Source organism: Pseudorca crassidens, chromosome 9 (genome assembly GCF_039906515.1).
Source record: "Pseudorca crassidens isolate mPseCra1 chromosome 9, mPseCra1.hap1, whole genome shotgun sequence".
Classification (NCBI taxonomy): domain Eukaryota; kingdom Metazoa; phylum Chordata; class Mammalia; order Artiodactyla; family Delphinidae; genus Pseudorca; species Pseudorca crassidens.
The window spans coordinates 60,182,261-60,205,608 of record NC_090304.1 but is presented as its reverse complement, the minus strand read 5'-3'; the positions used below and the strand labels follow the sequence as shown (position 1 = coordinate 60,205,608).

General features: G+C 34.4%; 1 long non-coding RNA gene across 1 annotated transcript; it reads left to right on the top strand.

Moving 5' to 3' along the window:
* The first annotated feature begins 9,595 nt into the window (after nucleotides 1-9,595).
* Nucleotides 9,596-18,928, top strand: LOC137231337 (uncharacterized). The gene is made up of 3 exons (XR_010946463.1): nucleotides 9,596-9,675; nucleotides 17,054-17,235; nucleotides 18,016-18,928. It is a non-coding gene; the product is annotated as an uncharacterized lncRNA (long non-coding RNA).
* The last annotated feature ends 4,420 nt before the right edge of the window (nucleotides 18,929-23,348 follow it).

Here is a 23,348-nt window from a genome sequence, read left to right as displayed (position 1 = left end):
AGGTTCTAGCCAAACACCGATTGGGAAAATGGATTATGTAGGTCTAGGAAATATAACTGTCAGCTAGGCAGGCTGCTAGAATGCTGGATAAAAGAGACACAGAATTGGAACTTTTGAGAGATTTTCCATTCGAACAACCATGAAAGCTTCTGTTTGCCTGTGAGTGTTGCCACTTTGATTGGATCATGAGAGCCGTACACAGGAAGGTATGTACATCTGTGTATGTGACTCTGTGTGTGTTTTCCGATTAATATGTCCATTGAAAGTATATTTCCCCTGTAACTCATATTTGACCTAAGATATCTACCCTGAGATCTCATATTTATAGAAATAACGTTGGCTTTTAATTTGCCAATATTAACAGAGATCCCAGGAAAGAAAATGTCTATCTAGCCAAGGATTTAATGCTGAAGTAATTAATGTAGATTGGAAAATGAATGATCAGAATAAATACAACTGAAGAAGAAACAGAAAAAGGCATATAACCATTCCCAACAGTTCTGAGGCTCTTTCATACTCTGGTAATGCAATGTGGATGGTTAAATTCAGAGCTGTAATGTAGGTACTCGCATTTGGTTGGGCTGTGTATATGTATATATTTTTTGTTAATTGCTAAAGAGCAATGATTAAGAAAGGGAGCTCTGAAGTTTGACTGCCTGAATTTGTATGTGAGCTCTGCTCCTGGCTAGCTGAGTGACTTTGGGTAAATTACTTAATAGCTCTGTGCCTCAAATCCTAATCTTTAAAATGAGAATAATGAGAGTAAGTACCTCAGAGTTTCTTGAAGATTAAGAGATAATAAATGTAAAGTACTTAGAATAGTTTCCAGTACATGTTAAGAATACAGTAAGTGTTGCTAATTAATGATAATAACACATTAATTATTATTTTACATAATAAGCCATTCTTCATCCATGACAGGCTTTGCAGCTATGAATGCTGCAAGTTGATTTCCTTAACAAGTACTGAGAAGTACTTGCACCCTTCTAACCTCTCCCCATCCCTCTCTATATAAATTATATATAACAAAAGCCATAATATTTTCAAATTTTTTGTCCCAACAATTCCATTGCTGTAACATATCCCAAGGAAATAATCTGACACATCTAAAAGCATCTTGCTCAAACATGTTAATTGCAGGATCGGGATATTATATAACCACTAAAATCAAATATTTAAATTCTCCAATATGTAAAAAAAATTAAAGCACTAAAATGAGGTTCAAAGATGTGTAACAGGAATTATATTTAAACAGGTGAATATGAAATAATTTTTCACCAGTTAACTCTATTATTTTTCCAAATTTCTTATTTATTTATATATATGTATCATTTATATATATGTATGCATATGTATATGTATGTTTCTGTGGGTAACTGTCCAAAAAGAAACTACAAATGAAGTTTTTAAATGAATTTTAAAAGATCTGAATCTGTCTTTGACAAAATGAAGTCTCACAATAAGGGGAGAAAATTTAGCTCTAAATTTTAACTTAAATGCTGCAAACACTATGGTTCAGGCTCTGGGTATCTCTTGATTAGTTCAGTTTTTCCCAGAGTGCATTTCACATTATACTAGGCCTACGGAATTTTCTGTGATCAGATAAATTTGGCAAATCCTGCAAATTCTGTTTCCTTATTGGAGATTCACAGAACATATTAGCATAATAAAGGTTTTGCATTTTCCTGCAGTTAAACATACACATGCACCTTTACCCTTGCCAAAGCCTGGGTTTCCAAACTGTATTTGACTATGGAAACTTAAAAATATATATATTAGGTATGAACATTCTGCACTCTTAACTTCCTGAATTTTACCAATAATACAGACATTTATCAGAAACTTGATGTGCACACATAACATCAGCCAGTTTGCGTACCTCAGCATAACTTCTCTTGGTCCTTAAGAAGGTAGAGGGGAGAAGGAAAGGGCAGGCCTGGGGTGGGAGAGCTGTAGCCTCCCATGGGAGGCTTGGGTGTGACACCACCCAAGCAAGGCAGGGCCTTCTCAGGTCAGAAAGCTTACTCCTTGCTGGGCCGCAATTTTTAATTCTCTAAATCAGTGTTACTGTTCTTGAAGAACTTAACCCATTAATTTACAAACTTCAGTGTATAGGAATGTGTACAAACCTCAGACTGTCCTAGTTCATAAGAAATCCAGGTATCAGCAAGATCACATCCTCCTCCAGCGGAATAAAGCAATGTCAGGGACAGGTGTCTTTGAACACTGTCTCTACCATTAGCTTTTCATCATTCTAGAAAGCTCTTGGCTTCACACAGGAAAAGTCACCATTCTGTGGTATACACTTAGGAACCTGCTGTCCGACTCTATTAAAATAGACTCCAGTGTTTTTTTTTTCTCCTCCCATTCCAAACCATCCCCCACAGAAGTAATGTTTTGAAAATGAGATGCAAAAATAGAAATGATGTTCCAAACATTATTCAGCTGGAAGACAGGAAGCTAGAACTCTTTCATCTTCACTAAATGTTAATTGAGCCCCTGATATATACAGAGCAATAGGTGTATAAGAAAGACGAACAAGAACACTTTCATCATGGTATTCACCACGTAGTGGGGTACAAAAGTTAAACAAATCAGCTATAACACAATAGGTTAAGTGCTATGAAAGAAGTAGCCCATGCTTATTCAAATTTGTTCAGTAGACTGCTAGCTCCTTCTGGTCTCAGTTAGTGATATTTGATGGTACTGCCTTTGATGGGCACATAGTGGCCTGGACCATGGATTGTGAAAGTGTCAAGGCTGCCAGGCTGTCAGTTAGTAGCTTAAGTGAGAAATATGAGGAAATACTGGGTAATAAATGTTAAGTATGCACAGGAAATTGAGGCTGAGTCATTGCTGCCATAGAGAAAGTAGAGATTTGTCTAGATGTTCCTATCACAGTGATTTTGTTGTTCACTGAATGACATACATTTATAACTTGATAACTTGATAACATCACAATTTTAAATAAATCTTTTCAGCAGTAATGAGCTTAAGAAGGCAAAATAATTTGTGTAAGAATTTATAATTTCTCAAAAAAGCTGATAATGAAATATAATTAGGACAAAATATTTTGAGGCCCTAAATAACTGTCATGGGGGTTGTAATAATACCAATGGCCACATAAAAGCCAGAAGACAATAGCACTGCTGAAGAAGCATCAGCATTTACTTTAGCAGTTTGTTTTTATTTTAGAAGATTAAGCTTGATAACATCAGTTGAATACACACAATGGCAGAAGGTGCCTTTATACATCACAATATGAAGCATAACTATCGATGACCTCAGACAATTGTTTTTCTAAATTTTGCTCACTTTTCAGTATTCTTGTAGATGTATATAAAGTGTAGTAAGAGCTAGTAATCCATTGGTTCTACTTGCAGAAGAACCTCATACATAATTAAATGTGATGTCAGTTTTATATCACTTGTGTCCAAAGCTTCAAATAGAAAATCAATGAATTTGTTTCCAATCATGGTTTTTATCCAGTTATAGAATTAACACAAAGTTTTGGAAATTCATTCTGTTAAAAGGGAAGTAACTGATACTATTTTGAATTCTTCTGTAAATTCGGTTAAAAAGTTAAACATGAAGATAAAATTGTTTCTGCATTGATATTTCGTATAAAAATTCCTTTGAACATCACTAAACTACTAAGTTTGAAAACCTGGGCACTAGATTCCATAGGTCACTAAACTATTAAATTTAAAAACTTAAGGAAGAGATATGTACTTATCACTGGTGTTGGTGCACAAATAATTTATTAATTTATCCAATCAAGCTGCCATATTTACAAAAGCATAAACTGGGGATGTCAAAACTTAAAATATGTTTACATGTAAACAGTAACTTCAAAATTTTAATGACAAACTTATATTGACTAAAAAAAGCTTCAACGTTGATTGTGATGTACATAATTTCTCTTTCCTGATATTTATCAACAAATACAAAGTATTTTTTAAATTAGAGGTGTTCTAAATGTAAGGCCAGACACTATGAAACTCTTAGAGGAAAACATAGGCAGAACACCACTCTATGACATAAATCACAGGAAGATCCTTTTTGACCCACCTCCTAGAGAAATGGAAATAAAAATAAACAAATGGGACCTAATGAAACTTCAAAGCTTTTGCACAGCACAGGAAACCATAAACAAGACAAAAAAACAACCCTCAGAATGGGAGAAAATATTTGCAAACGAAGCAACTGACAAAGGATTAATCTCAAAAATATACAAGTAGTTCATGCAGCTCAATATCAAAAAAACAAACAACCCAATCCAAAAATGGGCAGAAGACCTAAATACACATTTCTCCAAATAAGACATACAGATTGGCAACAAACACGTGAAAGGATGCTCAACATCACTAATCATTAGAGAAATGCAAATCAAAACTACAATGAGGTATCACCTCACACCAGTCAGAATGGCCATCATCAAAATTCTACAAAAAATAAGTGCTAAAGAGGGTGAGGAGAAAAGGGAACCCTCTTGCACTGTTGGTGGGAATGTAAATTGATATAGCCACTATGGAGAACAGTATGGAGGTTCCTTAAAAAACTAAAAATAGAACTACCATACAACCCAGCAATCCCACTAGTGGGCATATACCCTGAGAAAACCATAATTCAAAAAGAGTCATGTACCACAATATTCATTGCAGCACTATTTACAATAGCCAGGACATGGAAGCAACCTAAGTGTCCATCGACAGATGAATGGATAAAGGAGATGTAGCACATATATGCAATGGAATATTACTCAACCATAAAAGGAAACAAAATTGAGTTATTTGTAGTGAGGCGGATGGACCTAGAGTCTGTCATACAGAGTGAAGTAAGTCAGAAAGTGAAAAACAAATACCATATGCTAACACATATATATAGAATCTAAAAAAAAAAATTATATGGTTCTGATGAACCTAGGGGCAGGACAGGAATAAAGACACACAGACTTAAGGATGTGGGGAGGGGGACGGGTAAGCTGGGACGAAGTGAGAGAGTAGCACTGACATATGTACACTACCAAATGTAAAATAGATAGCTAGTGGGAAGCAGCTGTATAGCACAGGGAGATCAGCTCGGTGCTTTGTGACTGCCTAGAGGGGTGGGATAGGGAGGGTGGGAGGGAGACACAAGAGAGAGAGGAATTGGGGATATATGTATGTATACGGCTGATTCACTTTGTTGTACAGCAGAAACTAACACAATATTGTAAAGGAATTATACTCCAATAAAGATGTTTAATAAATAAATAAATAAAATAAATTAGAGGTCTTAATTTTGCTTGTATTTTGAACAAAATCGGTTGGGGATCTTTAATCAAAATATTCAGTGAGTAGAGATTCTAAGTTTTCCACTTTTTAACCTTTTGTGGAATTGCATTTATTGAAGACAAAATTTGAAAAGGGGAAAACATGAAGTTGATCTGTACAAAAACAAGGGAGGGACTGAAAATTTGAACTAGTTGTTGAACAATTATAAATCAACAATGATAATTTTATATTAAGTTGGGAATATATGAACTTGAGAGGAAGTTTTTTTTTTTAATTGGATATTATATTTTAATTGTGTATGCTTATACTTTGGCCAGAATGTAAGAAAGATTAAAAAGCCTACAATATTAATGCTTTAAATTTGACAAAACATTAAAAACAATTATAAACAAATACTTATATGATGATGTTTTTCTTGTAAATATGATAGTACAAAGAGTTTTTAAGTGAAGGCAAAAAGACAATAGCTGTTAATATATTTGAGCAAATATATTAATACCTTCCAATTAGCAAAATTTTAAAACTCGAACATCTGTTTAGCAGAATTTTCTTTCAGTTGACTGTGTAACTCAGCACCCACAGAAAATATTTTTCAATGAAAATTGTTATATTCATATTATATAACTATATAAATGATAAATAAACATGTTATATTAATATTTAAACAAAAATCTTAATATAAATAAGTGGAAAGATTATAACTATAAAATGCAGTGTTAAAGAAGATTGTAGGAAAGCTTATGACAGATGATCAATTAATAAGACTGTCTTATTAAAAAGTGTTCTATTTTACCCCAGAAGCATATCTACTGCAGAGTATTAGAAATAGATATGATTATGAAAATGATTAAAGTATATGAATATATACCAAAATAATTATTCCTCTGCTATTACTATTATTTAGATAAGCAGTATATAGGTGTTTAAAATATATATTTGCTTTAATTTATATGAATTTATTATTTATTTTTTAGAAAAAGTTAGTTATGAAAATAGGTTATAAATCGAATATGAAATTGTATCACACCTCTTAAAAAATATCTTGGTTTGGGAGGTAGATTACAGGGTTATGCTACATGTAGGAAACAGAATGTGCTTAGGAATTGAGGCAAAGATTTCAGCATATTCTGGGATATTTTATGATAGCTTCATGTAATTTGAAGTGAAAATTTCACACTTTCTGAAAATTTGGGGATTTTTTCGCTGAGGCTAAAATATGTTTTTTTAAAATATTTCACTTATATTTATAGAAATCTTCCTCATTTCTCACTAAACATTTGTTGTTCTCACAATTTAGATAGTCGAGGCTGGAACAATTTTTCAATAAACCTACAATTATCTCATATGGAATCTGTCCTCTAATCTTTTTTTTACATTGAAGTATAGTTGATTTTACAATGTTGTGTTAGTTTCAGGTATACAGCAAAGTGATTCAGTTATATATATATATATATTCTTGTTCAGACTCTTTTCCATTATAGGTTATTATAAGATATTGAATACATCAATAGTTCCCTGTGCTATAAAGTAGGACCTTGTTTATATGTCCTCTAATCTTATTATAGGACTTGTTGATAGAAATCAAAGGGACAGGGAGAAGATGGCATTCTATTTCAAACAATAACACACCCAGTACTGTAATATGCTATTGCACAGGAATGAGATTTGGATATATTGTTTTTGGCAACTGGCTCCTGTCCTTGGGTCAATCCTGTTTTCAAATGTTTGGAGTCATTCCTAACTTGGGGTGAGCGGGTGGAAGGATTTTTGAGACCCTGACAAGGAAAGATCATGAAATTGGAAGGCTGAGGGTACATCCTGGAATCCCCGGTACTCTCCTAACACAATCTCCTTGGTGAATCTAACAGGTGCTAAGTCCTTGGGAGATTTGTGGAAAAGTCTCTGGAATGCCTGATCATTTAGGTGAGGAAATCAAGGCTCAGCACATTAAAGGGGGAAAAATTTGGAGATGGTATGTGTCACTCCAGAGACTGACACATGGCAGTAGCAAAATATTGCAATAATACATTGTTTGAAGTGCTTTACAATATACAGAGCGGGATCTGTTTATAATCCTATGAATCTGGAAAATTAATGGACATGTCTTCTACCTAGACCCATGCCTACCATCTAGTAACTACTATTTTTCAATAAGTTGTCAAATGCTGGAATTAGATAAATATTCGTATTTTCAGAAAAGTCTAGTATAATTGTTGACTTTGAACCTAGATACCTAATATAATCAATGCTCTTCCTCTATACTAAGGTAGGCATTAGATGTAAAAGTCAGAATCTTTACAAATTTTCACCAGAATATAGCTATTTTTATCTCAAAAAAATTCTGTCAATCTAAAGGTTTGTTTTTGTTTTTCTCTATTATATCAAATAACCAGCTGGACTTTTTTCCCCCATTGAATTGAATAAATTGAATTTAAATAAATTTGAATACATTGGAGTGGTTTTCATTCACAACCTTATTTTGTCAATAGATGCTCTTATTTAAAAATTTTTCAATAAACGAGGCCATGTGACTTGGGGGGCTCAAATACAAAGATAACTAACTGCTTTGTGTATAAAATGGAATTAGCTGATTTAAATAGATGTGGATATAATTAAAACATTATATTAGTACATTTACATAACTGCAGAGCTTTTTCATCAATATTGTTAACCTCAAGGTTGTAAGTATGTGTAATTGGTTTAGCTTCTATTAAAATAATTAGATTACAGTGATGCAATTTTGAATGTGTGTGTGTGTGTGTGTGTGTGTGTGTGTGTGTGTGTTTTGGAATTAATTTTTAGCAATTGGCTTCCTCATAGATTCTATCAGCATTGTAATTTGAATTTTGCTTCCAGAAAGTTACTAATAACACAGGTTTGCAAACTCTGTTGCTTGAATTGCTCTGTTTGATGGAGAACACCACATTCTGTACTGTCAGAGAGCTGATAAACTCTGATCTGGACCACATTCAAACGTATATTTTAAACATCCAATATCAAAGTATAATTGTCCTATTGAATTATTATGTCGTACACCTGAAACTAATATATATCAATTATATCGCAATAAAAAATGGGAGAGCATGAGGGTATGTTATGGGGCAATAGAAATATTCTCTATCATGATTGTATTGGTGGTTATAACACTATACACTCTATACGTTTGTCAAAACTCACTGAATTATATACTTAGAATCAGTGAATTTTTTGTTATGTGCATTGGACCACTATAACATTTTTTTAAAAGTATAATTGTCCTCCTCAAAGCTGATATAATGATAGTTCTAACTGGCAATTTACATATTGACAAAATAGACAAAATAAATCACTCTTGCTTTTGTGCCCCTACTGTGTTTGTACAGTCTTTTGTTATGGAAATTTCAACACTTTATTTCATTTCTAATTTTACATGCCAGTTTCCCATTAGGAGTCTGCCACATCCTTTATGGTGGTTTAGCTCATGTTTATCACATTATGTTTAACCATAGCACACTTTATGTCCACATTTTATATATATATATATATATATATACTAAAGAAAGACAGTATTTCCTTCTTGATTGCAAATAATTCTCTATATTTTCCCATTTTTTTCATTTTGCCCAATTTCCTTCTTGTATTCGTTATTTTTCTTCTCCATTTCTTTCCTTCATATTTTATTTGATCATAAGCTCTTTTTTTGCTAAGTACTGTAGGGAGGACTTTCAGAAGTATGTCCTATATTTGGGAATTTGTAGCTTGAGCTGAAGGTACAAAATCAGTCAGTGCTTTTCAACATATGCACGTGCACACACACATGTACAACACACACACAATATACCACACCATACCAAGTTTAATAAAGCAGAAAAAAAGTTGATTGTCTCAGTTCCCATTTTTTAGCAGATTAAATTTGCCCTATAAAGGTTCAAGGTAAGACAGAGGCCAAGATTTCCAACTCGAAAACTCTTATTAGCCATATGTAAACATGGCTATTTATATATTTGTATAATATCAAATGTAATTATTTTATCCCTATATACATAACATATGTAGTTCTCCAGTAGCCACCACTGCTTTTCCACTTATCCTCACTTTTTAATGTTTCTTGAAACCTCCTCTCCACTATAGCCTGACCACTCTCATGATTTCCTTTCTAATTTTTGTGTTTGCTTGTTATATTTTTAATCCCCTTCCTATGCAATTTTGTTTGGTTTAATACAGGAAAACAGTAAAAGAAAATGTCCTGACCCTCAAACTTAGGATAAGTGTCTTAGTTTCATTTCTGCTTTTTACCTATTTTTGTAAAATTCACTCTGATTCTCTAGGTGTCTTATCATCGTCCATACATTCAGAATGACAACTCTGTCCACCTCACACTGAAGTTGTGAAGATTAAATCAGGCAATGGACTGGTGTTGGTGAGTGAACTGTGTGACTTCAAACATGCCTTCCTTCCACTGTGCAGTCCTGCCTCTTTCATAGATTATCACATTTTTATGTGGGAAGCCTGTATTAACGCTATTGTGGTAAAACTACCTTTGATTCAGCAAATATTCACTGGGGCTCTGTTCTGTGCCAGGTGCTAATTTAGGTGTTGGGGATATAGTAGTGAACAAACAGAAAAGTTTGCTTTGCTTCTGTTAAAAAACAAATTTCAACTGAGTAAATTTTAAAGATCATATTGGCTTTATTCAGTGATTCATGAATTAGGCAGCATACAATCTAGCTGATAGAAAGGAGCCCAAAAGAGCTGTACAAGGCAAGACATTTTACAGGCAGAAGGGAGCAGGAACAAGGAAGAGTACTAGGGTGAAAAGCAGATTGGTTATTGTACAGTAACTTTCCTTATAGGGAATGGGGCAGATTTATCAGGCAGATTACCTAACTAATGCTAATCAAGAGATTCCTGGCTGACTAGTTTAAGATTCCATTTGCGGGATAGCTGAAACTAATTAAGTCAAGTCTTGGTTTGGTGACATGGGTTTTAGCATAAGTAACTCCATATTGGGCCAGTTATCTTTAACACTTGAAGCAACAAAGTAGAGGTGAAGAAACAACACTGAATGTGTAGCAAAATAAAGAAAAAGATAATTTCATGTAGTGATAAGTGCTATGAGGTCATTGCAACAGGGTGATGTGACAGAGAGGGCCTAGAAGGAAGAAGAGTTAGAATACTACCCTGAGATATTGATAACCGTGTAGTGTAACTTGAAGTTAATTTTTGGATAAGTTTTCGTTGTTGTAAACTAAAACTTTTATTCCCTTTCATTTATTAAAATTGAATGTAGGCATAGTGTAATTTTCTTTTTAATTTGGTTGTTTTTTGATATTTCTTATGCAGGATTAGGAAAGTGCACTTTAAAAAATTCTTTAAAATTAGGTAGTCTCATTCCCAGTTCTGTTCTATTCCTATTCAAACTCTCAGATTTTTTATTTATACATTTGGGAAAACTTTAACTTGCAAAATGCCTAGCATGAAACCAATATTTGACAAAGGTTTGTTTCCTTCATTTTATGTCCTTAAATTTCATGGGTCCCTAAATTTTTTTATTCCTTAGTTTTCACGGGTCCCTAACATTCTATGATATATAGTACCATCTCCTATCTAATACACGAATCCATTCTAAAATCTTCCATTTATTTCAATTCCAAAGCCATGCTTACTCATGGCCATTCAATCTCTGTTTTAATATATTCACTGATAAGAGAAAACACATTTCTTATAACTTCTATTCAGTCCATTGTGTCTTGTTTGAGAATGGGAATAGGATAGGCATAATATGGATTAGAATCATTAATTGAAGTAGGATAGATTATTAATACACATTATTAGAATTTATACTATATTATGAATACAAAATATTATATAATGTTATTAAAATACTAATTGGATATAGTATTACAGGTTTTTATTATTGTTTCCCAATTCTTTAAATGATATTTTCCACTATTTAAAGAGACAAGTGTTTCTGATGGGATTAATGGTGAAACACAGGTGAGACGCTAAGGAGAAAAGAAGCTCATTTCTTTGTGAAAAATCTATTGTTTTAGTAACGGCTGTATTTGAAAACCCTGACAGCCAGTTCCTTTATTCAAGAACATTTATTCTTATATGTTCTGCTGTCCCACAGCATAAAAATTACCTATTGGGAGACATTGCTTCAGGCAATAATGAAACCATAAATCTGTTAGCCTCCGTTAAGGTCCCTGGAAATACACAAGAACTTTAGGGACTGTTGTTTCTCTGAAAAGTGTAAAATCATCATTTTTGTTGATATTCATTTAAATCAGGCAAGTTTCTCCACTTGGGGCAGGATTATTTTGATAGAACTAAATCATGAGGTCTCTAGTCCACAGCAGTTGGAGACACTTTGATTGAATAAAGCAATTATGTTCCGGAAAATAAGACTGCTTGACAAAGAGCATCTAAAATGCCTATTAGATGGCGTTTGCATTTGGAGATCACTTGTACTCTAGGCAAGCAATGATGCTCTGACCATTTGATTTCTTTTTTCTTTTTTTTCTAACTGGCAAACCTCTAGAAGAGATTATGTGGAAGAGATATAGAGGTAGTGTACATGTCTCCTTACTGCTTCTTAATTTCCCTAATAAAAGATGGCTATTTTTCTTTTATTAAAATGGGAAAACTTACAACTCCACAAGCAGGAATAGAAATATAGGGAATTAGATTGATTTATAATGTTGCACCATATGGGAAACAGTATTGGCTTGGAATTAGAAAAACTGGGTTCAGATTAGCTTTCTAACCTTTATTAGCTATGGGAAATTCTGGCCTGCCTGAGCCTGTTTTCTCACCTATGGGGAAAAAAAAAAGTAAGAGTCACCTTTTACCCAATGGAAGAATTGCTACATCACTGCTCATTGATTCTTTTGTATCAAGACTCTGAAAACAGTCTTTAGGCTCAAGGAAGCCTAAGAATACTTCTTCCTTTGGATAGGACTAAGTACGTAGCCTATATTTATTATAATTTTGAATCTGCTTTTAACTTTCTATCCTTTTGAGTGTTTCTTTATCCATAATTGTTCAGAAAGTGTTCCAAAGAATGCTGGAAGCCTCTCTCTTTAGTCTTAGTTTAGATAGGTTCATTTAATTTTAAAGATATTCTGTTATTAGTTATGACAGAGGTACAAGCGGTGATAAATGAAGGAAATAGTAAATATGAAAGAGTTTATAAAGTCAGAAGAGATTTGATATTTATTGAGCGTCTACTGTATTTGTACCTCCTTTTACTCTTTACAGTAATTCTATGAGATGGTTTTGGAAAAACAGAGGAATAAGAGTTAGGTGACTTGTCTAAAGTAAGACATATACAGTGGAAAGATGGAATTTGAATTCAAGTTTTTCTGAAGGCAAAGACCATGTGTATTATATTATACCATTTTGCCCAGTGGGAATGGCAATTTCATGATCTTTTGTAATTATAACCTTTACTGCTTATGGCTTTATACTCTTTTATTCCTCAGGGTATAATCAACTAGACTGCTAGTCTCTTCTCTAGATCCGAATGAACCATTCCTTCTTTATTCCTACTCCCAAGACTGTGGTTCATCAGAATGATATAGTGTAAAATACTAGCAATAAGACAGACCTCAGTTGGACTTCTGGTTCTGGTACTTACTAATTGTGAATTTTGGGGTCACCTGGCTCAATCAATCTGATAGGCAGTTTTCTTTTCTATAAACTTCTGACAGTATTTAGCTTGCAAGAGTTTTCACCAATATTAAATGAGTTAATGTACATAAATTGTCTAGCCTGCACATATATATAAAAATACATATTAGTGATGGTGGAAATGTGCCCAAATGGGAACACACCGAGGTGTGAGAACATGCCCTTGTTTAAGCATAAAAAAATTGTGGGATTTGAATTCTTTCCTCCCACAATTGAGTCACTTGGTCCTGCAAGAACTTTGGATGGCTACACGTAAGACTGCTGCTTGGCTCATGGACAAGATGATCATGGCTATGTCCTGGTCATTTATACTACTGAGCATGCATTTGACATGTGTTATTTCAGTCTTGTACTGAAGAGTTAAGCTTGAATTTTGAAACTTTAAAAACATCTTCCTTAGATGCACGTAAATTCCTGATGAAAACAATTCCTGGTAAGCTTTTATTCTTCCTCAGGACTTTGTATGGTTAAAGTCTCCAGAATTAAGTTGAAAGTTGATTCCACAAACATGAAGCCCTTGAAGTTACAAGATAGGGACAACATGTATATTGGTTTCATCCAATATTCCAAATACTGTGTATATTAGTTAGGGTCCAGGCAGGTTATAGAAACCATACAGGTTATTTTAGCAGAGAGAATTTAACATAGACAATTGGATAAACAAGTATGGAAAACTGAAAAGGCAAAAATGAAACACTGACTAGGGAAAACTGAGGTCTCTCCAAGCCCCAGTTTTCTCATCTTTGAAAAGAAAATAGTAATAGCTACTGTGTGCCCATTGGAGGGCTGCCAGGCTGGAAGGCTGCTCATTGGCCCCCTGTGTATTAAGTCTCTGAAACCTTTATTTATGTTCAGGGGAGTCCACACATGAATACCTCTTACTTTGTACAGGTCATAAATCTCAGCCTATATCCATTACCTTTTTGAATCAGCTTCCACTTTTCTCTTTTTCTAAATGCCTTTTCATAGAGATAACATAGAGGTAATCACTGAATGAGGCAACTACCAGCTCTAAGGCTTGTGAAACAATGGGAAAAGTTTAGGATTATTGGGACTTAAAAGCTTATGACACATATTTCTGAGGAGGGAGTGCTTCCTAGTCATTGGTCTTTAAGGATTTGAAAATAGCCTGCTTACCCTCGATAGAATTATTTTGTGAAAACTCCTGTGTTACTTTTTAGAAAGTTAAACAAGAGCAAGAGTTGGGGCAGGCATGGAAAATTTCACAAAGGAGGAAGAACTTCAAGTGGGGAAACAAACATAAAGAAAGAAACAAGGGTGGACAAGTGAAAGGACAAATGACAGCAAAACCATGGGACTCAGAGTGAGCATGATGTGACGGAGATGGAAGTAGAAGAAATGGAGATGACTGAAATGAGATTGAGTTAACTGAGCGGAAACAAACTAGGAAAGGTTTGGAAACCCCAATATCTTTCACATCCTGGGGTCCATGGACTACAGGAGATATCAAAGCGGGAATATGCTTGTTCTAGATAACTTACATGGCCTATTTTTACTGGATTTATGGACTTAACTAATCAGTTTGGTTCAAGTGGACACAGGGTCACAGGAAATTGTTTTGATGAGCTGTACAAAAGACTAGATTTGCCATTCTCTGGGAAGCACCTGTAGTGTGTCACAAGAAATTCAGGTTTAGGGGATTTCAAATTTTGCTTTATCTTTTATCTGAGTCACTGAGGACACAAGTATAAAGTTTCATAATTTAGTAGTCTCCTTTTGGCTAGGAAATAAATGATTTAATTTTTATTTTATTTATTTTTTTAGAAGATATTGGGGGTAGGAGTTTATTAATTTATTTTTGCTGTGTTGGGTCTTCGTTTCTGTGCAAGGGCTTTCTCTAGTTATGGCAAGTGGGGGCCACTCTTCATCACGGTGCGTGGGCCTCTCACTATCGTGGCCTCTTGTTGCGGAGCTCAGGCTCCAGAAGTGCAGGCTCAGCAGTTGTTGCTCATGGGCCTAGCTGCTCCGTGGCATGTGGGATCCTCCCAGATCAGGGCTCAAACCCGTGTCCCCTGCATTAGCAGGCAGATCCTCAACCACTGCGCCACCAGGGAAGCCTGGAAATAAATGATTGATTATCACTTTGAGTTGGATAAAAATCCAAACAAAAAGTTCATTGAAAGGACTACATGGGGGAAATCTTTATGTTTGAGAGGTAAATTTCCATTATTTAATAGTCAGACCAAATTACAATTCCTCATCCCAGCTACCTCATCATCCAGAGAGGCTGGATGGTCTAAAAGCAGCTCCATGTGTTATAAAGATCTCTCATGCTTGGTTTATCAGGGTCAGTGACCTCAGGGTAGAATCTTAGAAGCTTAAGGGGCTCTGTGGCTTAAGAAGGTCACTCTTTGGTACATCCTTTTTTAAGATAGATAGTATATCTAGTGAACATTGTTGTCATTGCTCATATAATTCATAAATTTAAATATAAACTGCATTAAATCAAAATCCCTTAAACATTTAGATAGTAAATATAAAATTAGTCATTTCATAACAGTTCAATAAAGTCATAAATCTAGCATAAAAAATTATTTTAAATGCTCCAAATGCCTTATATACACAAAACATTATAGTTATTAAAATTTATTAGGGGCTTCCCTGGTGGCGCGGTGGTAGAAAGTCCGCCTGCCGGTGCAGGGGACACGGGTTCGTGCCCCGGTCCGGGAGTATCCCACATGCCGCGGAGTGGCTGGGCCCGTGAGCCATGGCCACTGAGCCTGCGCTCCGCAACGGGAGAGGCCACAACAGTGAGAGGCCCGTGTACTGCAAAAAAAAAAAAAAAAAAAAAAAAAAAGTCACAGGCTGGAGTCTGTGTTGAGCTCTCTTTTAAAAAAATAAAAAATTAGCGAACCTACCTCAAAACATCAATCCCATGGTTTTGTCACATTATTATCTCTATACAAATTTATTTGATATAAACTTACTTGATATATTCCTGGTTATGGTTTTATTCATTTATGGACAATAATTTTATCAATCTGAAAGTCAAGCAATATAAACTAGCTGGTATTGCAGATTTTATTAACCTATTCATTCCTCATTTGTCAAGGGATTTGGTTACATCTTCTAAGTAGATTGAAACCTGAGTCAGTGTTTATTGGGTTGGGACTCTTCTCAAACAAAACTTTGTTAAATAAGTGGTATGTTCCAAGACTATGCGTTAGAATGTGGTGCTGACCCAGCTTTTCCTCCAAGTCACTGATATATTGGTTACAGAGTGATCCACCTCAGTTCACGGTTTACTTGACTGTGCCCTATTATCACTGCATAATTAGTAGGATATCCAGAAGTTTCATGCCTCAGGAGATTAAGGAATGAGTTTATATAGACAATTTTCTATTAAGGTTATGCAGATAATCTTATCATTGCGTCACAGGTTGTTGGATTCTATATGACTTACTGTTCTCTGAAATCACCCTTTTTGTTAAAACATATAAAAAATACATACTACAATTTTTAAATATTACGTGTATTTAAATGAAATCAGCATTCCTGAATTATTAAAACTAATTACTTACCACGGTTTGATGTACTTGCCCTACTTTAAAATTTTCATACCAAATTTTATTTAAAATTTTACATATTTGATATAAGTACAATTTCATGTTTTTTTCACATATTCAACTCAATTTTATTATTATAATTATCTTTTGGATGCATAAATTAAATTATTACAACATATACTGGAAACCTCATTTAGTTAAAAACTTTGCCTTTTAAGATACCACTCAGAAAATTTTAAAAACATCTTTGATTTCTGGCAGCAGCAAGCTATTTCATCTTGATTTTTTTCCTATTTCAATGCATGAGATCGTCTCCAGAAAGTCTCAATTCCTTTGAAAGGAAAATATTTTTAAAGACCAACTTCAGGATACTATGAAAAGTTACCATACTGTTCTACATATGCCAGACATTATTGAGAGATCTAGAAAATAATGATCATTAAGGTCATGAGTTCATATTGATTTTCTAGTTTAACCACAAAATTAGTGTTATTTTTCAAAAACTTATTCTAACATGAATATACACTTCAACATACCTAGGTGAAAAGTCACTGTGTTCTCTCCATTATCTTCTAGGCTCAGAACCCTTCTTTTGCCAGCACAGTGTGAACAAAGCCATCTCACTGGGACTGATTCCCAGTCACTAAGCTCATAATGCTAATAAAAAAATTCTAATATAAAGAGGTCAATATGGATGGGCACTTGCCCACGCAGACAGACATAGAACGGAAGCCAGGTCAAAACCAGCAATCTGTTTGGTGAGTATGGAATCAAAATGAGCATAATTAGTTCTGTTAGATATTTCAGGATGACATATATTCATTAATCTAGGCCCACAGCAGAGTTGTTCTTGCCAATAGAAGGACCATAGATAAAAGAAAGACTACAAACTTTTAGACATATCTAGAATGGCCACTGCCAAAATTAGCAGAGGGATCAAGAATCAATAGCCAAGAGGAACTGATAATATACTTGATAATGTCAATAATGACAAATGTGCAAAAAGAAAAAAAAGTAAAATAGTATAACTCAAAAAGAAAGACAGATAACCAACAAGGACCTACTATATAGCACAGGGGACTATACTCAATATTTTGTAACAACCAATAAGGGAAAAGAATACCCAAAAAATACATATATATGTTTGTATACCTGAATCACTTTGCTGTACACCTGAAACTATCACAATCTCACCTATACTTCACTTAAGAAAAAGGAAGAGATCGACAGGAAAACAAAAATGTGATTCAACAATTCTTCTACAACCTGGCCCCAACACAAGAAACTTCCTTATCTTAGCACTTAGGGAAAGGATCCTTAAATGAGTCTGCAATATTGATTGCATGATCAAGAAGAAATCTTCTGGTTATGGGATATATGTGAATGGAATCTTAAAGATCTTGGAGTTTATCATATTTGGCTGAAAGCATGCAACCCACTTTAAAAATCCAGAGAGAATAAAAACAGGAATTTTCTGGACAAGTCTCATTTGTTACAACGTCCCATTGTTAATGGTTTTTTTTTTTTTTTCATTTCAGATGCATGAGGTTATCACAACAGTAAAATTAACATATAGTGGATAACTGGAAGGTATGAAGGGTGCTTGCTAACCTGTGACCAAGAAAGTAGACAGGCCAGCTGAATATGATTTTTACTTATTTATTCAATAATTAACTAAAGTATTATCACTTCTTCATTTGTTTGTTGGCATTTATTCACTTGTATAAATAAGGCATGGGGCATTTCTTTAATGAGCTCACAAGCTAGGAAGCATGAATAATCTATTCAATGATGAATGCTCCATCATAGGTTGGATAATAGGTATATGTTTTTACAAGGTAGGAGAGAGGCACAAAGAAGAAATTACTAAAATTGGTAAAATGAGTCAGAGCAGGTTTCACGGAATAGTGGATATTTGAATTGTAACTTGAAAGAAAATTAGGAGTTAGCCAATATAGCAAAAAGCAAGGGGAATTCCAGGTATGGAAACAAACTATGGCATGGTTGAGTGTATGTAAGTTGTGATTTGAATGGGTAGTTCTGTGTACAGAAAGGACAAGAGGGAGAGGAAGCTGCAGAGGAAGACAGGAGTAAGGGTTTGAAGACTTAGCAAAGTGTACTGATGATCAACAGTTAAAATAAAAATTATCCAAACTTCTAAACTTTCCAGTGATTAGATAGATAGAGAAAAGACAACAATCCTAAATATTTACACAATGTTCACCTCATAGTTGACAGAGAGCTTTAACATAATTTAAGTTCCTAATAAAATGTCATGACTTGGGGGAAGGTAGAGAATTGTTTAATCTGTTAGATGAAGCGATTGTTGCCCAGATTCAAGTGAGGTATTCAACTTCATGTGGTGAGAGGGTGACCCATGAAAATTGTTTAGATCATCTGACAATAGATCCTAGTACTGCCACCACTTTAGTATACCCACTACCACCATCTGTAGGCTCTTGAGAATTTTAAAATTTGTGTGGAAACATAAAATTTTTTAAATTTTTGGTTCGAGTTCTTTGAAAAATGCCATTGATAATTTGGTAGGGATTGCACAGAATCTGTAGATTGCCTTGCAATCCCTATCAAATTACCAATGGCATTTTTTACAGAATTAGAACTAAAAATTTAAAAATTTGTACGGAAACACAAAAGACCTCAAATAGCCAAAGCAGTCCTGAAAAAGAAAAACTACAACCCACAGAATGGGATAGAATATTTGCAAATGAAGTGACCAACAAGGGAGTAATCTCCAAAATATACAAACTGCTCATGCAGCTCTGTATCAAAAACAAACAAACAACCCAATCAAAAAGTGGGCAGAAGATCTAAATAGATTTTTTTCCAAAGAAAACATGCAGCTGGCCAATAGGCACATGAAAAGATGCTCAACATAGCTAGTTATTAGAGAAAGGCAAATCAAAACCACAATGAGGTAATCAGCTCACACCAGTCAGAAAAGCCATCATCAAAAAGCCTACAAACAATAAATGCTGGAGAGGGTGTGGAGAAAAGGGAACCCTGCTACACTGCTGGTGGGAATGTAAATTGATACAGCCACTATGGAGAACAGTATGGAGCTTCCTTAAACTAAAAATAGAGCTACCATATGATCCAGCAATCCCACCCCTGGGTATATATCAAGAGAAAAACATAATTTGAAAAGACGCATGCACCTCAGTGTTCATTGCAGCACTGTTTACAATAGCCAAGACATGGAAGCAACCTAAAATGTACATCAACAGAGGAATGGATAAAGATGTGGTACATACATACAATGGAATACCACTCAGCCATAAAAAAGAATGAAATAATGCCATTTACAGCAACATGGATGGACCTAGAGATTATCATACTAAATGAAGCAAGTCAGAGAAAGACAAATATCATATGATATCACTCATATGTGGAATCTAATTTTCTTTAAAATGAGATAAATGAACTTATTTACAAAACAGAAACAGACTTACAGATATCAAAAACAAACTTATGGTTACCAAAGGGGAAATGTGTGGGTGGGAGGAGGGATAAATCAGAAGCTTGGGATTAACACACACACACTACTGTATATAAGATAGATAACCATCAAGGACCTACTGTAGAGCACAGGGAACTTCACTCAATATCTTGTAGTAACCTATAATGGAAAAGAATCTAAAAAATAATACATATATGTATAACTGAATCACTTTGCTGTACACCTGAAACTAACACAACATTGTGAATCAACTATACTCCAATAAAATTTTTTTAAAAATAATAAAAAGTTTATTTTAGAGCTTAAATTTTGCTGATTTAGGTGTGAATTTTACCCTTATTGCTCCCCATTTTCTTTTAGTACAATCAGCCATCTGGTTGTAACATTCCAGGATTAAGCCTCTCTCTGACTTGCCCTTCTGCATGTACAGCAGTTATTGTCTATTTGAGTTACCTGTAACTCATCAAACAACTAGTTGTTTATTGTTTACGTGTGTGTGTCTATGACATAGCTTTACAACAGTACAAGTGTAGCTTAGAAATGGACCTTTGGTAAGCTTCATTTCATCTTTTCTCACAGGTAACTCAGGAATCTGCAAAACATGTCTTTTTTGTCATCTTAGATACTTAAACCTTCTGACTAAGCTGGCACAGCTGGAAGCAGCAAGGAGACTGAGAAAGTGGATTTGAGTGTCTCATATTTGGCTGAATATTTACTCTAGTTAGACCATATTTATGTCACCTATGTCCCAATGGGTAACTTTGGCACATATGGTGTCTTAGTCCATCAGGCTGCTATAACATAGCAGTACCATAGACTGGGTAGCTTATAAACAACAGAACTTATTTCTCACAACTCTGGAGGCCTCTGGGACAACATCAAGCACACTAATATTTGCATTAGAGGCGGCACAGAAGGAGAAGAGAAAAAGGGCCTAAGAAAATATTTGAAGAGATCATAGCTGAAAATTTCCCTAACCTGGAAAAGGAAAGAGTCACCCAGGTTCAGGAAGTACAGAGTCCCATACAGGATTAACCCAAAGAGGGACACACTGTAATCAAAATGACAAAAATTAAAGATAAAGATACTAAAAGCATCAAGGGAAAATCAACAAATAGCATACAAGGGAACTCCCATAAGACTATCAGTTGATTTTTCAGCAAAAACTCTAGTCCAGAAGTGAGTGGCATGATATATTTAAAGAAATGAAAGGGAAAAACCTACAACCAAGAATACTCTACCCAGCAAGTCGCTCATTCAGATTTGATGGCGAAATCAAAAGCTTTACAGACACGCAAAAGCTAAAAGACTTCAAACCACCAAACCAGCGTTAACACCAAATATTAAAGGAACTTCTCTGGATAAAAAAGAAAAGGCCACAACTAGAGACAAGAAAATTACAGAATGAAAAAGCTCACTGGTAAAGGCAACCATACAGAAATGGTAGGAAATTATCCACACACAAAGCTGGTAGGGAGGTTAAAAGAAAAAAGGAGTAAAATCGTCTGTATCCACAATAAGCAGTTAAGGGATACAGAAAACAGTTGTAAAATATGACATCAAAAAACAGTAATTGTGAGGTAAGAAGAGTACCAATGCAGGGTATTTAAAATGTATTTGAAATGAAGGGATCAGCAACTTAAAACAATCATATATATATGTAGACTGCTATACAAAAACCTCAAGGTAACCACAAACCAAAAATCTATAATATATATACACACACAAAAAAGGAATCCAAACATAACACTAAAGATAGTCATCAAATCACAAGAGAACAAAAGAAGAAATGGAAAAAAGAAAAAGACATACAAAAACAAATCCAAAACAATTAACAAATGCCAATAAGAACATACATATTGACAACTACCTTAAATATTTATGGACTAAATGCTTCAACCAAAAGACACAGACTAGCTGAATGGATACAAAACATGACCCATATATATGCTGCCTATAAGAGACTCACTTCAGATCTAGAGACAAATACAGACTGAAAGTGAGGGGATGGAAAAAGATATTTCACCAAATGGAAATCAAAAGAAAGCCAGAAGAGCAATACTTATATCAGACAAAACAGACTTTAAAATAAAGACTGTTACAAGAGAAGAAGGATACTATGTCATGGTCAAGGAATCAATCCAAGAAAAATATATAGCAGTTGTAAATATATATCCACCCAACATAAGAGCAACTCAATATATAAGGCAAATATAAACAGACATAAAAGGAGAAGTCAACAGTAACACAATAATGGTAGTGGACTTTAACACCCCACTTACATCAATGGACAGATAATCCAGACAGAAAACCAATAAGGAAACACAGGTCTTAAACAACACATTAAAACAAATGGACTTCATTGATATTTATAGAGCATTCCACCCAAAAGCAGCAAAATCCACATTCTTTCCAAGTGCACATGGAACATTCTCTAGGACAGATCACATGCTAGGCCAAAAACCACACCTTGGTAAATTTAAGAAAATTGAAATCATATCAAGCATCTTTTCTGACCACAATGCTATGAGTCTACCAATTACAAGAAAAAAATGCAAAAAACACAAACACATGGAGGCTAAACATGCTACTAAACAACCAGTGGATCACTGAAGAAATCTAAGGGGAAATAAAAAAATACCTAGAGACAAATGAAAACAAAAACACGATGATCCAAAGCCTATGGGATGTAGCAAAAGCGGTCCCAACAGGGAAGTTTATAATGATACAAGACTACATCAGGAAACAAGAAAAATCTCAAATAAACAAACTAACCATACACCTAAAGCAACTAGAGAAAGAAGAACAAACAAAATCCAAAGTTAGTAGAAGGAAAGTAATCATAAAGATCAGAGCAGAAATAAATGAAACAGAGACAGAAAAAAAATAGAAAAGGTTGATAAAACTAAAAGCTGGTTCTTTGAAAAGGTAAACAACATTGAAAAACCTTTAGTCAGACTCATTAAGAAAAAAAGGGAGAGTGCCCAAATCAATAAAATCAGAAATGAAAAAGGAGAAATTACAATTAACACCATAGAAATACAAAGGAAAATAAAAGACTACTATGAGAACTACACACCAAATATACACCAATATATGACCAATAAAACAAACAGCTAAGAATAAATGGACAAATTCTTAGAAAGCTACAATCTACTAAGACTGAACCAGAAGGAAATATGAACAGACACATTACCAGTACCAAAATTGAATCAGTAGTTAAAAAACACCCTACAAACAAAAGTCCAGGATCAGATGGCTTCACAGGTTAAATTCTACCAAACATTTAGAGAAGAGTTAACACCTATCCTACTCAAAATATGCAAAAAAATTCAAGAGAAAGGAATACTTTTAAAATCATTCTACGAGGGCACAGTAACTTTGTTACTAAAA